The sequence below is a fragment of the Mauremys reevesii genome, linkage group 2 (genome assembly GCF_016161935.1).
Source record: "Mauremys reevesii isolate NIE-2019 linkage group 2, ASM1616193v1, whole genome shotgun sequence".
Lineage (NCBI taxonomy): Eukaryota > Metazoa > Chordata > Testudines > Geoemydidae > Mauremys > Mauremys reevesii.
The window spans coordinates 108,349,979-108,364,759 of NC_052624.1; positions in this window are offsets into that span (position 1 = coordinate 108,349,979).

The following is a 14,781-nucleotide window of genomic DNA, read 5'->3' on the forward strand; positions in this document are numbered from 1 at the left end:
AAAATGAACATGCATCAGTCCACACTGCTTTGGAGCAGAACCCGTCATCAGCATGGACGCATGTCCTCCGGAATGGTGGTCAAAGCATGAAGGGACATATGAATCTTTAGCATATTTGGCACGTAAATATCTTGCAATGCCGGCTCCAACAGTGCCATGCGAATGCCTGTTCTCACTTTCAGGTGACATTGTAAACAAGAAGCAGGCAGCAGCATCTCCTGCAAATGTAAACAAACTTGTTTGTCTGATCGATTGGCTGAACAAGAAGTAGGACTGAGTGGACTTCTAGGCTCTAAAGTTTTACATTGTTTTATTTTTGAATGCAGTTATTTTTTGTACATAATTCTACATCTGTAAGTTCAACTTTTATGATAAAGAGATTGCACTACAATACTCACATGAGGTGAATTGAAAAAGACTATTTCTTTTGTTTCTTACAGTACAAATATTTGTAATAAAAAATTAAGTGAGCATTGTACACTTTGTAATCTGTGTTGTAATTGAAATCAATATATTTGAAAATGTAGAAAATATCCCAAAATATTTAAATGGTATTCTATTATTGTTTAACAGTACGATTAATCACAATTAATTTTTTAATCGCTTGACAGCCCTAATAATAATCATGCTGTATTAGCAGTTATAATATTTCAGGATGCTGGAGTAACAATACAATTGCTTTACTAATACATCAGATATAAATATCTGATTTCTACACAAATATTTTTCTCTCTTCGTATTAGATACCATACACAAATGATTGAAGAAAAATAAACAAAATAACTTTAAAAAATATTCTGGGCCTGATCCTGATCCATTGAAGTTAATGCGAGCTTCCCACTGTGTTTCTCACAGGATCAGTGCTACTGCTCATCCCTTATGGAATAGTCCTATAGAGTTAATATAAATTGGTAACTTTTCTACATCCTTTTTAAGCAATCTTATAAAATTTAACAAAGGTTTATGTTCCTTTTATAGAATTCTATGGGTAGGTTTAAATATTTGATAGAAAGGATATAATTCTCCATTGCATTCTACAGGTTTTTAAAGTAATTTCTATAAACCCTATTAAATACGCATAGAACCTTCTTGGCTATATCTCTATTAAATTTTGTCTGTAGGGCTTTTCCATAAGGAATTAAAGTTTTATTACCATCAGCTGATGGAATTTAAATATGTCAGTGAAGCATGTGTCAGTTGAGACATACATAAAATAAATTATCAATCCAAAGCCCATTCTGTTACCAAAAAAAGGGGTCAGACAGGTCTTTCTTTCACTGATGGGAGGGGCTCTATCCATTTCTCAGACACCATAGCAGATGAAATTCAGTACATCATCTGTGGTGGCAATTTTTATGACTGGTGACTAATTGTCATAAATCTGCCTTAAGTCAGCCCATAGCCTGGTATGCAGATGACCTGTGTGTCTACAGTAGTGGCCATAGGGACTTGGTAATAAAATATGCAGACTCCCTGCTGTATAGTAAAATGGCATACAGAACTGTTTGTACTGTTTTAAAATGAGAACTGGTCCCACCATTCTAGTCAGATATTTGTGGAATTGCAGGATAACGTTCATGCATTACTTGTTTCACAGTAGTTAATATAATATGAAGAGCATCCCCATCATGTTTGTTTAAAAATAGTAAGCAAGATGATATTATCAAGATGATAGTAATGTGTGTATGTATGTTATATGTCTATAGGTATACAGAAACACAAGATAGCATATGTGATATGATTATATATATGTGAAGTATGATGTGTATATATATGATGCTGTGTTTCTATATATTATAAACAAATATCTTTCTTTCTTTCTTTCTTTCTTTCTTTCTTTCTTTCTTTCTTTCTTTCTTATATAAGTAGTTATAGTAAAAAAGAAATAGTTCATACTGTATCTTGACTCTGTGGCATTCTCTCTTCCTTTTTCTCTTTGGTAGCTGGAAATAATAATAATTAATAATAATAAATAAAACTACCTGTAAATATGTAGGGCTGCAGAACATCTGGTTAACAGCTGCTTTCACAGACAGTTATTCAAATAATCTCCACAGTATAGTGGCTGTGGCTGGCTAGCAACAAATGGCAGAATTGACCTTATTATGGCTTAGCCTTATTTATAGCAAACTTATCTCCTCTCCCTTTTGTTTTTTTAACACCCAAAAATATATACTTGGGGACTTCCACAGTGCACCTCCATAGCATTAACACCTACAGGCCTAATGTCTGTCAAAACTGTCTCTGGCATCCATTTGCAAAATTGCTGTTCTCTTTGGCTACTTGCCATGGAGGGAAGCAGCAGGTCAAACGTTATGTGCAAAATCAGTAGTAAACCCCCTGCAGAGGAAATAAATGCTCACATGGCATGCTGCCAGTAGTATCTGGAACCCTGCAAGGCACCTGCATGCAATGTCTTCAACAAACCCAAGGAAAAACACGAGGGGATCGGGGATGGTCAGGTGCAGAGTGGGGAGAGTTGTCTGTACCCTAAGACCCCACTTTGATACTGTAGTGAGGTGGGGGAGGGATGTGTGTTTCACATTACATCCCTGACTTTACGGTTAAATCATTTCTTTAAAATCATGGACCAGGTCACAATCTGTGACTTGACATTTCTATAGCTTCAATCTTAGTGAGCACCCAAATCTACCTTGTGTTTCTTAAATGTAGCATTTTAGGGCATGCCCTACACAGCAAGCAGGACCCCGCAGCAGCGGGTCTCAGAGCGCAGCTCATGCTACAGTGCTAAAAACAGCAGTGTACATGTAGTGGCTCTGAATGCCACCCCAGCCCGGGCCTCAGAGCCTGAGCTCCAGCCTGAGCTGGAATATCTACATGGATACTTTTAGCGCCGCAGTGCGAGCATGAGTCTGTGGACCCAGCTCTGAGGTTTGCTGCTGCAGGTTTTAAAATGCAGTGTAGACACACCCTAGAACAGCGTTTTTCAAATGCAGCCACCGTGGCCGCATGCGACCACCAAGGGGTTTTCCTGTGGCCAGGACAGCCTCCTGGGCAGATATGGGGGAGGGGGCAAAGTTTTGGATGTATAAATATGATTGTCTTCATATGAGCATTCTGTAGGCAGCAGGTCTGAATCATTCCTTATGTACCAGTCAGACACCAAGTCATTAACCAGACTTTATTTCTGCATGCTGCATCACACCCCACAGCACTGCATTTCTTCTATGATCTAAAACCGCCTGTATGTTCAGTTAAACAGAACTTGTAAGGTTATCTATAACACCATTTGTGATGCTGGCAGACCAGGTGCCAGTTCATGCCCAGGCCCCCAGGCTCCACTGAACACTGACAAATGCATAGTCGGAAACGAGTCTGGCTTACCTGTGTGTTAGCATTATTCAAATAGATGTTAAGTTGATAAGAATGTGTTTAGATCTGAGGAAATGCCTGTAGGATGCTGCATATATTGATCTCACTTATAACCTCTGTAGGCAATAATATAAGGTTATATTGAGTGTTTGCATTGTAAACCTCTCTAACCGTAACTCAAAGAGGAGAGAAGCCTTCTCTAATGCAAATGCTGGCTTCCTATAGAAGATGTTAAGTCCTGCCCAACAAGAAGGCCTTTGGCACCATTTGAGTCATTGTGAGACATCAAAGAACAAAGGCTTTGTTAATTATATTCCTCACCCCTCCAGGAAGAGGAGACCTGCACATGAACTCATCAGCTTGGACTCTGGGATGAAGGAGATAAAAATCCCTGACAAGGAGAAACAGGGTTCTTTTCTGGTGCTTGGGCTTTAAAGGGGCAAGAATCACTGAGCATAAGCAAAAGATTCTCAGCTGTTTAGCTTGGGTTAGCCCTAAAGGACATATAAAAGCTTGCATATTATAGCAGCTACTATCACCTTTTGGAACCTTAGGCCTGGTCTACACTAAGAAGGGGGGTTGAACTAGGGTACGCAAATTCAGCTACGTGAATAGCGTAGCTGAATTCGAAGTACCCTAGTTCGACCTACTCACCCATCCAGACGCGACGGGGTCGAACTCCGCGGCTCCCCCATCGACTCCGCCACCGCCGTTTGCAGTGGTGGAGTACCGGAGTCGACCGCAGCGCTTCCGGAGTTCGAACTATTGCGTCTAGATCAGACGCGATAGTTCGAACTCCGAGAAGTCGAACTCACCGCGTCGACCCGGAAGGTAAGTATAAACCTACCCTAAGACTGTATCACATTGGTGTGTGCATGTTTACCTGCTTTAATCGTGTTGTCACTCTCTCTGGAGTGGTTCATGACAGTGAGTGCCAACCTCAGGGCAGACTGTCCAAAAAGGAGGGCAGACACCCCAAACTGGTGGTATGTTCTATCATTAGATTTCACCAACCCAGTAACAAGTGTGAACTCCTGGGTCACTGTAACAGTCTTACCAGGAGTCACAGACAGTCCTCTTGGACTTTCCAGTCTATCTTGCCACCGAGGCAAGCTGGAAATGGTCACTTACACCAAAAATCACAAAATATTCAGGTTGCTTCCAGTCCCAAGAGACCAGTCACTTACCCTAGATCAATTTGTACCTTAGGTCTCACATCAAAGAAACTGCTGGTAGCCAATCCTATAGTAACTTAACTAAGGATTTATTAACTGGGAAAAAGAAATGAAGAGAATTATTTACAGGTTAAAGCAGGCAAAATATAAGCACAAATGAATTACAGCCTATAGTTCCAAGGTGACAGAGATGTAGTAATCTGTCCACTGAATGTCTTTTAGGGATAACCCAGGTTGACCTGGGCATCTCTGCTTTGTTTCCTAGCTCCACCCCTATTAGAGTTCAAACAGCAAGGAGACAACCATTTCTTCTTGTGAGAATCTTTATATGCCCTTCCCCCAGCTTTCAAACCATTGGGACAGGCACTCCTGCATGTAACATTTTCATTGGTGGATGGGACCATCGCAATCAACAAAGTTTTTGTTCTACAATGGCCTGTGACCAGGGCTGCCTGGGGGGTGGGGGATGGGGGCAAATGGGGCCCCCACGAGAATATAGTATTCTATAGTATTGCAACTTTTTTTATGGAAGGGGCCCCCAATTGCTTTGCCCCAGGCCCCCTGAATCCCCTGGGCAGCCCTGCCTGTGACGGGACATGCTTGCCCTGCACTGGTGCAGTAGGGGTTAATCCCACCCTGTGGATCGAGGAGGCCATGCCTCTGCCCTGCTGGTCATGCTCTGGCAGGAACCCAAGTATAAAAGGGAGCAACTCAGCTCAGTTAGGGCTGACCGCTGAGGAGGAAGGATGCAGGTTGTCATCTCTAGCCTAGGAACTGTTGAATCGCCAGCTCGCAGAAGCCAAACCTGCTCAGACTCGGGCAGACACCAGGACAATGGAGGACACCCCAGAGAGGACAGAACTGCCCCAGCTGAGGAATCCAGAAACCCTGGAGATGTCTAGACCGCTGCATGAGAAGAAAGGGTAGGAAGTTGCCCAAGGGGACTGGCCATTGGGCTGAGTGTCATCAGCATGTTTCGGATGAATCCCTGCTGACTCAATGACAAATATCCTCGCTACTGACAGGACCCTGGGTTGGGACCTGGTGGAGCAGGGAGGGGCCAGGTCCCTCTTCCCCAGCCACCACCCACCCCCAGGTGACAGCCCACTTCTCCCCATGGGTCATTAGGCCATACAGCCCTGAGGGAGAGGGCAGCTATATTGATTTTGGCCCCTAGGCTGCACCACCACAGGCTCAGAGTGGTCGGAGGGACTCAGTCGTGGGACTGTGGTGACCCCTTACCCCACCCCAAAGAGGGGATGGGGACTGCTTGCCCTTAAACATGGTCCATTTGATTTTGATAGTACTTTTTCATGGGCAGGGGAGCCACTCGTTGTGCTGAGGTTCACAAGATCAGAGTGGGTATTTTTACACTTATAAAGAAAAACTTTCTATTACCTTATAGAATGGGATTCAGGCATTGCAAGATCAATGCATGCAGAAACTTACACGCATTTTATAGAGGCGAAACACATCCTCACAAGTCTAACTCCTATCTTGAACAGTACTACCATACAGGTGAGCTGGTCTGGTTGCAAGCTATGAATTTGTCAGTGCTCAACTAATGCCTACAGCCATGGCAAGAGCTGGCACCTGGTGTACCAGCAGCACACTTGTAAATAACTCATATTTCTTTTCTTGGTTAATAAATCTTTAGTTAGATTATTACAGGGTTGGCTATAAGTGTTGTCTTTGGTGAGATCTGGGGTGCATTTAATCTGGGGTAGGTGACTGGTCCTTAGTGAATGGGAATAATTTGAATATCGTGATTTTTGGTGTAAGGGACCATCTATCACAAAGAGTTTTCTGGCTGGCAAGCTAAACCAATGTGACCAAGGGGACTGTCTGTGACGCCAGGTTAAGACTGTTATAGTGCTTTAAGAGTTCACATCTGCTACTTGGTTGGTGAAATCTAATTCTAGAACAGCGTTTCTCAAACTGAGGTCTGCAGGCTGTCGGGAGTCCACGAGTGAACTCCAGGGGGTCTGCAGCCTCGCTGCTCAACTCCTCCCTCTCCCTCCCTGCCAGGCAGGCTCCCTACCTTCCCTGGTTCTGTGTGGCTCCCGGAAGCAGCCACCACGTCCCTGCAGCCCCTAGGCACGGGGTGGCCAGGGAGGTTCTGTGCGCTGCCCCTGCCCGAGTGCCGGTTCCACAGCTCCCATTGGCAGGGAACCGTGACCAATGGGAGCTGTGGGGGCGGCACCTGTGGGCGCGAGGGCAGCACGTGGGGCCTCACTGACCACGCCTCTGCGTAGGGGCTGCAGGGATCTGGTGAGCGGCTTCCTGGGACCCGCAGTAAGTGCCACCGGAACCCCAAACCCCCTTGCACACCCCAACTCCCTATCCCTGCCTTCAGTCCCCTCTTGCACCCAAACTCCCTCCCGGAGCCTGCACTCCCCCCAACTCCAGCCTGAAGCCCCTCCTCCACCCCAAACTCCTCATCCCTGGCACCAGCCCAGAGCCTGTACCCCCGGCCGGAACCCTCTGTCGCCCATACCCCAACCCTCTACCCTAGCTCAGAGTCCCCTCCCAAACCCCTCATCCTCAGCCCCACCCCAGAGCCCCCACCCCAGCTGGAGCCCTCAACCCCCTCCCACATCCCAACCCCCTGCCCCAGCTGGTAGCCCATCCTATAGTAACTTAACTAAGGATTTATTAAATGGAATCAGTGTTGTTAACATATCATGTGTGCAGCTTATTTTATTACCACTTTTCTCTTCAAATTCCACCCTCCCTCTTTCATAATTGCTGCTCATATTACGGCACTTTTTTTCAGTTTAGAGGTAGGAGCATTTAGATGAATCTGAAATGGTGAGAAGCACAGAAGGTATCCACATAGTGGGAAAAAACATATCCTGTTACGGTTATGCAGAGAGGCCAGATTTATTTAGGTACCTACAGATGCAGATAGACGTCTAGGTGGATTTACTAAAGTACCTAAGTAAATTTCTTAGGTGCTTTTGTAGATCTCATTAGGCACTTATCGGCATCTTTAGGCACCTAAATACCTTTTTAAAATCTGGCCATGATGCCCTCTGCCTCTACTTATCCGAAGAGCAAGTGCATAATGTGCTTCTGAACCCAAATCTTCTGGATAGTTGACTTTAATCCTGTCACCAGGCTGGATTAACAATGTGTGTTGCTCTCCATTATCATCATGAACTGGTATTCCAAAAGGGTCACATTCAGTCTTTGGATGTTTTGACATCAGTGGGAGCTGCATGCCTCTGAGGGGAGAAATTGGCTCAGAAAGTGGGGCCTGCTTCTGGGTCTGGGGAAAGGGGAAATGAATGATGCCTCAGACGCAGGAGCGGCTCTAGGCATTTTGCCGCCCCAAGCATGGCAGGCAGGCTGCCTTCGTCGGCTTGCCTGTGGAGGGTCCGCTGGTCCCGCGGCTTCGGAGGACTGCATGCGGGAGGTCCTCCGGCCGGACCAGCGGACCCTCCTCAGGCAAGCTGCCGAAGGCAGCCTGCCTGCCGACCTCGTGGCATGCTGGGGTCTGGAGTCGCCCCTGCTCTGACGCATTATACCTGCTTTCTGCAATGTTAGGTGTGGCTTCATCTGTTTTGTTCCTTCAGCCACCGAGTCAGAGGGGACAATTTGGACCTATGTATAGAATTCAAGTACTGTTCCTAATGACTGGCAGTACCTAACTGTGTGGGAAAAGATCTGTTGTCTTCTTGTGGAAGCATACTATGTTACTTCTTACATAGGTGTACTGTTACTATGGAAATGAGCACAGTAAAAGAAGCTGACTAGAACCAAATCCTTTATCATGCTCACTATCACGATCTCAGTATCTTCCCCTCTGAATGGATGTATGTCATTTATGTTAAAGTGAATAAGAGTTATTTGTATTCATCTAAAAGAGACTATAACTCTCCATTAATTGAAAGTGAAATTGTACTTTGCCTACTTATTGGTTCTAATGCCTCACAACCAGTAATAGATTTTAGCCTGACAAGAACTCTGTGAGGTAGGGAAGTATTAGCCCCATTTAACAGCTCAGGGAAATGAAGCATACAGTAATTTGGCTTCAAATGAGTCTGTAGCAGAAACAGGAACTGAACCTAGAACTCCTGAGCCAGGTGCCTAAATCACAAGATCATCCTTCCACCCTATTCCTGGAAAGAGTCTCTGTCAAACTAGTATTATCTTTATCATGGTATCGCCAGCTACTAAATGTAATAATAACCTATTTCAGTTGCTAAAATAAGTAGATATTACTCTGAACACATATGGAGAGCAGTGCAGATGGATTAAGAAGTGGCTTCTTGTATATATAGTCACTTTTCTGGCCAGAACTGCATGCAACGTCCTGCATTTCAATGAAATAGAGGGAACATGTAGATTAATGTTAACTCTGTCTTTGATCATTTTTACAAGATACAATATAATGAGCAAGTAGGATTTCCGTACTTGTTATCACAGTGCACAATGTTAACAGCTTGAAAAGTAATGAAAACCAGGACCTTGTCCCATTAAAATAAAACATTTTTGGTTCAAAGTCATCTCAACAATTTGTGTGACATCATGCTCATTTCAGCTCCTAAGATGAAGAAAAAATCTTATATGATTTCTGTCGTTTTTCCTTCAGTGTGGTGTTTCTGTTTTTTGGGGGGGGTGTTATATAATTTCCTGGTTTTGTATCATTTTCACAATAGACACTCAAACTATTAAACCAAGAGATGTTTGGAAATGGAAGTCTGCTGACATTCTGTCTTATAGGCTCCCACAATATTCAGCAACAAGTGCTGTGACTGATCTTTGATCATACTTCCAGTTGAAATACTTTTGTTACTTTTTTACAATATGAAATATTAATTGAACAATGATGCTTGAAAAATGTGCATATGGAGAAAATTAGATCCACCCATGTTATTGCAAAGTGCCTTGTTTGATGTTTTGTGCTGTTCAGCACAAAAACATCATTAGAATATCCTGTCTGGCAAGAAGGGCTGTCATTTTGAAAATGAACCTTCAGCTCAAATTTAAACGTGCTTTTCTTTTTTTCTTTCCTCTTTGTTCTTAATCTGAATCTGAAAGTCCCTGACTTTCCTGCTGAATTGAATTCACTAATCTTGTTTTAGAGCACTTTGCTGGTCCACCTGGGCCAAACGTAAATTCAGCCACCTTTCACCAAAACTGGGAGACAGAACACATAGTCAAACAAAACACACCCTTTGTTTGTAAGGGCCTCACAAGATACAAATTAATTAACATTTACAAAGGTGGCAGTAATGAATGTACAACAGATTATTAACATATCATGGGTGCCATTTAAATGATAATAGGCCATCACCTCAGTGTGTGTAAATTAACGGAGCATTGATTTACACCAGTTGAGGTTATGGCCTAACATTTGCTAATAATTACCATACAGAGGTTTCCTGAGATGCCATAGTATGTCCTTATACTTGGACTAGGAAATAACTGGAAACAGCTGGGGTGTCTTAAATAACAGCGTATGCAAAATGTTGGTAAATGTTAGCTTTTTAACTGAAACTACTGTATGTACATACAGAGGGTAAGACAATAACTCCTAAACTTAGGTCTGGTCTACACTACAGAGTTAGGTTGATATAAGGCAGCTTATGCCGACCTAACTCTGTTAGTGGTTACATTAAAATGTAGTTCCCACCGATGTTACTTGCCCACTACACCAACTTAATAACTCCACCTCCATAAGAGGTGTAGTGCTTAGATCAATGTAATTTGGTTGATGCGGTATCTATGTAGGCACTAAGTTTCTTACATTGACTGTTGCTGCCTTTCAAAAGCCATCCCACAATGCTCCATGCTGAGAATTTAATCGGAGCAACTGCTCCTGGTGAGGACGTGCACTGCCGACACAAGGACCATAGTGTGGATATGTAAAAGCGATTTAATTACTGTGGTGGCTATATGTTGACGTAACTTAGGTTGACTTAATTTTGTAGTGTAGACAATGACAAGTTTTGCTTGGCTATACATAGGTGCCTGGAATGCAGAGAGGACATAAGAAGCCACCTTTTCTCCCTACACAGTAGGTATCCATATTGTAAATGCAAACATCACAGGAAGGGAGAAAAATGGGCATTGCTTACTGCTCCAGATAGGGCATGCCAATGCAATGCAGGGAAAGGGTGATGGCCCCCGCACCTATCCCGGGCCCCAGCTGGTCCTGACATGGCAACATTACCTGCCAATGTGATACTACTCAGAATTCCTGAAGGTGTCTTTCCTTACACCATCATAATGCCTCCAGCGACATTAGAAATGCATCTTCACCCCTTTCCCAGCACAGCTCAGGCATAACAGCAAGTCATAACAGAGCCCTGGGGCCAGATCCTTCCCAGTCCCCAGCATGATTTTAGAAAATAAATCTAGTTTACTGAATACTACAGTACACACTGCCAGTGCTGGAAATTTTTGTTAATGGTTCTTCCAGTTAGTTTCAACATACTTAACTGTGGATTATACATATACAGAGAGAGAGAGAGATGCATTGTGTTTCTTTTTATTAACCATTTCTCAACTGGGAATGAATGTAATAGAAAGTTTTTCTTTTATAAGTGTAAAAATACCTATGAGACTGTAGCCTAGGCACCATATATCGATTTTAATGGCTCACAGTGCACCACTGACCGCTCTGGACAGCATTCTGAACTCAGATGCAGTGGCCAGGTAGACAGGAAAAGCCCGTGAACTTTTGAATATTTCCTGTTTGCCCAGCCAGTTAAAAATCAAAATAAAGAAAGAGCTCCCGCATGGACCACAAATCTGTTCTATCAGCGCAAATTCAAAATCATTTTTAAAAATCTCCAGACAGAGAATCAAATGGACGCCATGGACTGGAGGACTCAAGCTATCCCACAGTTCCTGCAGTCTTTGCATTCTTGGCTGAGCTCCAAATGCTTCTAGGGTCAAACACAGTGTCCCACCCCAGAAGTGAAAGGGAAAACAATCCTCTTGACTCTTTAACATGTCACCCTATCTTTACTGAATGCTGCAGATAGACCCGATGCTGCAGCACTGAAGTGGCTGATGGTCTGGTACCCGTCCTCATCATCAGCCTATTGGCGGCAGTGCAAAAGGACTGGTAACCATGATGACCAGCATCTGTTATTTCATGGTAGATGGTGCAATATGGCTGATAACCATCATCGTCATAGAAACAGGGGCTGAGTTCCATCAGCCCCACCCTTCATGTGTAAAGAAAAGATTCAAGTGCCCTGAACTAGCAGAGGGATGCTGGGACTGTCCTGTCTGGACTATCATAGCAGCTGGAGGCTGCCTTCCACTCATATCTCACTAACAAATCACTGTGTCTTATTCCTGCATTCGCCCAGGAAGGCTGAGGGAAGAACGGAATCAACAGGTGGGGTTGTTGCAGGAGCATCTCCTGTGAATAGCCTACAGCTCATAATTTCTGCAGGATCTGACACAGAGCAGCTGTGCTCTTTGGTTCTATGATACAGTGGTTCTCTAGTACACTTGCCCATATTCTAGGCAGGACTAGGGACTTTGCCATATCTAGGCAGGGACTGATTCTATTTTTAGATGGATTGACTCAGGAGTCATTAATGGAACAGTGCAAAAGGACTGGTAGCCACAATCATCTTATTACCAATTTATGGTATGGTAGATGGTGCAATATGGCTGATAACCATCTCTGCTATCATGCAAAAGCAAAAGCATGCTGCGTGACAGTCACAAAAGGCTAAACAGGCTCCATGATTGCCATGCTATGGCATCTTAAAAGGCATGAAATGCTTGTCTGCAGAAATCGATGCTAGCCTCGGACCGTGGACGATTTAATGTGTTTATTTATAAAATCTGTTTTAAAAAACCGGTTTATGCAAATTCGGAATAGTCCCGTAGTGTAGACGTACCCGAAAGGGAGAACACACAGTGATCTGGTCAGAGGGACAAGCCATGCCGGGTCAGCACCTGGAGTTGGTGGGGGGAGGCTGAAGGGGGCGCATGGCACATGAATGAGTCACAGAAGGGGGCATCAGACCTGGAAGAAGCCAATCCCCAGAGCAGTACATGTACACAGTATTCGAGGTGTGGGCGTACCATGGATTTATATAAGGGCAATAATATATTCTCCGTCTTATTCTTTATCCCCTTTTTAATGATTCCTAACATCCTGTTTGCTTTTTTGACTGCCTCTGCACACTGCGGGGACATCTTCAGAGAACTGTCCACGATGACTCCAAGATCTTTTTCCTGACTCGTTGTAGCTAAATTAGCCCCCATCATGTTGTATGCATAGTTGGGGTTATTTTTTCCAGTGTGCATTACTTTACATTTATCCACATTAAATTTCATTTGCCATTTTGTTGCCCAATCACTTAGTTTTGTGAGATCTTTTTGAAGTTCTTCACAATCTGCTTTGGTCTTAACTACCTTGAGCAGTTTAGTATCATCTGCAAACTTTGCCACCTCACTGTTTACCCCTTTCTCCAGATCATTTATGAATAAATTGAATAGGATTGGTCCTAGGACTGACCCTTGGGGAACACCACTAGTTACCCCTCTCCATTCTGAGAATTTACCATTAATTCCTACCCTTTGTTCCCTGTCTTTTAACCAGTTCTCAATCCATGAAAGGACCTTCCCTTTTATCCCATGACAGCTTAATTTACGTAAGAGCCTTTGGTGAGGGAACTTGTCAAAGGCTTTCTGGAAATCTAAGTACACTATGTCCACTGGATCCCCCTTGTCCACATGATTGTTGACCCCTTCAAAGAACTCTAATAGATTAGTAATTGTCACATGTGACCAGACAATTTACATGTCTCTGGGACTGGTTCCGAAAGATGGCTTTTATTTTTGAAAGCTTACAGCCATTAAGGATATGTTTACAGCTAAGAGCACAGGGAGTCAAACTCATGGCTCTTGCTATTGTTAACAGGAATTTGGCATCTAAGTCCCCATGAACCCATTTGATAATTTACCACTTATTGTTTCAAGCTGACAATATATATGTGGCAACTTAAACTTCCAGGGGGTCAATTTTCAGCAGGTTGTCCAGGGTTCTTGCCACAGAACTCCCATTAATGTTAATGCAACTCGCATGGCAAGGCACCCCACACACTGCAAATTTACCCCAGTGCTTGTGAATAGTTGTTAACTGCTATATAGGTTGTGCAATGCTGGTGAATTGTTTCCTTCATGCAGACAGATTTCCCAATAAAAATGTCTCTCCTCTTTTATGGGATCTTTAAAAATGTTCTTCGGTGCAAAATGCTGTAGATACTATGCATCGGCTCAGTAGTTTTTTTTCTTGTTTGAAAACTTCCTTGAAAACTCTCAAAGGTCTCTTCTGATATTAAACAGCTCCACTAGAAATATAAAGTTTCTGTCCCACATATTGATATTTCATCCACTGTGTTTGTTAAGTGTTCTTGCACTCTAAAAGCTCTACCAGAAATTTGGACGTAGTTACTGTTGCCTATAAAAGAGCCTGAAATTACATCACATGGCCATAGTTTTCATATGTTGATGTGTATCTTTTTATATAATGCCATTACTAGAGAATTTTATTTTTCTGTGATTTAAGGAAAACATCACTGCATACACCTGCTGATCACATGCAACAAAAATGCATATAGGTATCAAAGGAAACACGGGAGCTAGTATTTCGTTACAGTCTATTCTTTGTTCCAAGAGAATATTCAGTTTTCCCAGTTAAAAGATTGTGAGTCTAATATGCATGACACAAAAGGATGTGATCTTGAAACAGAACAATCTGCATTTTCATTCAGTATGGAAGGACTAACTATTATTCATTATGGAAAGTTACCACAGGCAAATAAAATGGCTCCTATGAATTCATTATTAATTATAACACTAGAAACTGATTTAACGCCAAAAGGCTTTTGCTATTGACTTAAAAATGAGATATAATTCTCTGAGTGGGTTAAAAGACTGAACTAGGTTTCAAGTCATGATTTCATTACTCATTCTCTGAAACAAAAAAGGGTTTACTCGCAACATTTAGGGCCAAATTTTCAGTAATCAGTTGTTTATTTTTGAACCCACAGTTTTGAAGGGGAAAATAATTATTTAAGTAAATTTGTGCCAACAATTATTTAAGGATGCAGTTTAGGCCACTTTAGACAGGTAAATATCTGATGGCACCCCAAATCAGTTGGGGAGACCTCTAAGCAGCCTCACAGACATATAGACTCTAAGGTCAGAAGGGACCATTGTGATCATCTAGTCTGACCTCTGGCACATTGCAGGCCACAGAACCTTACCCTTCAGAACCTCCTGAAATAGA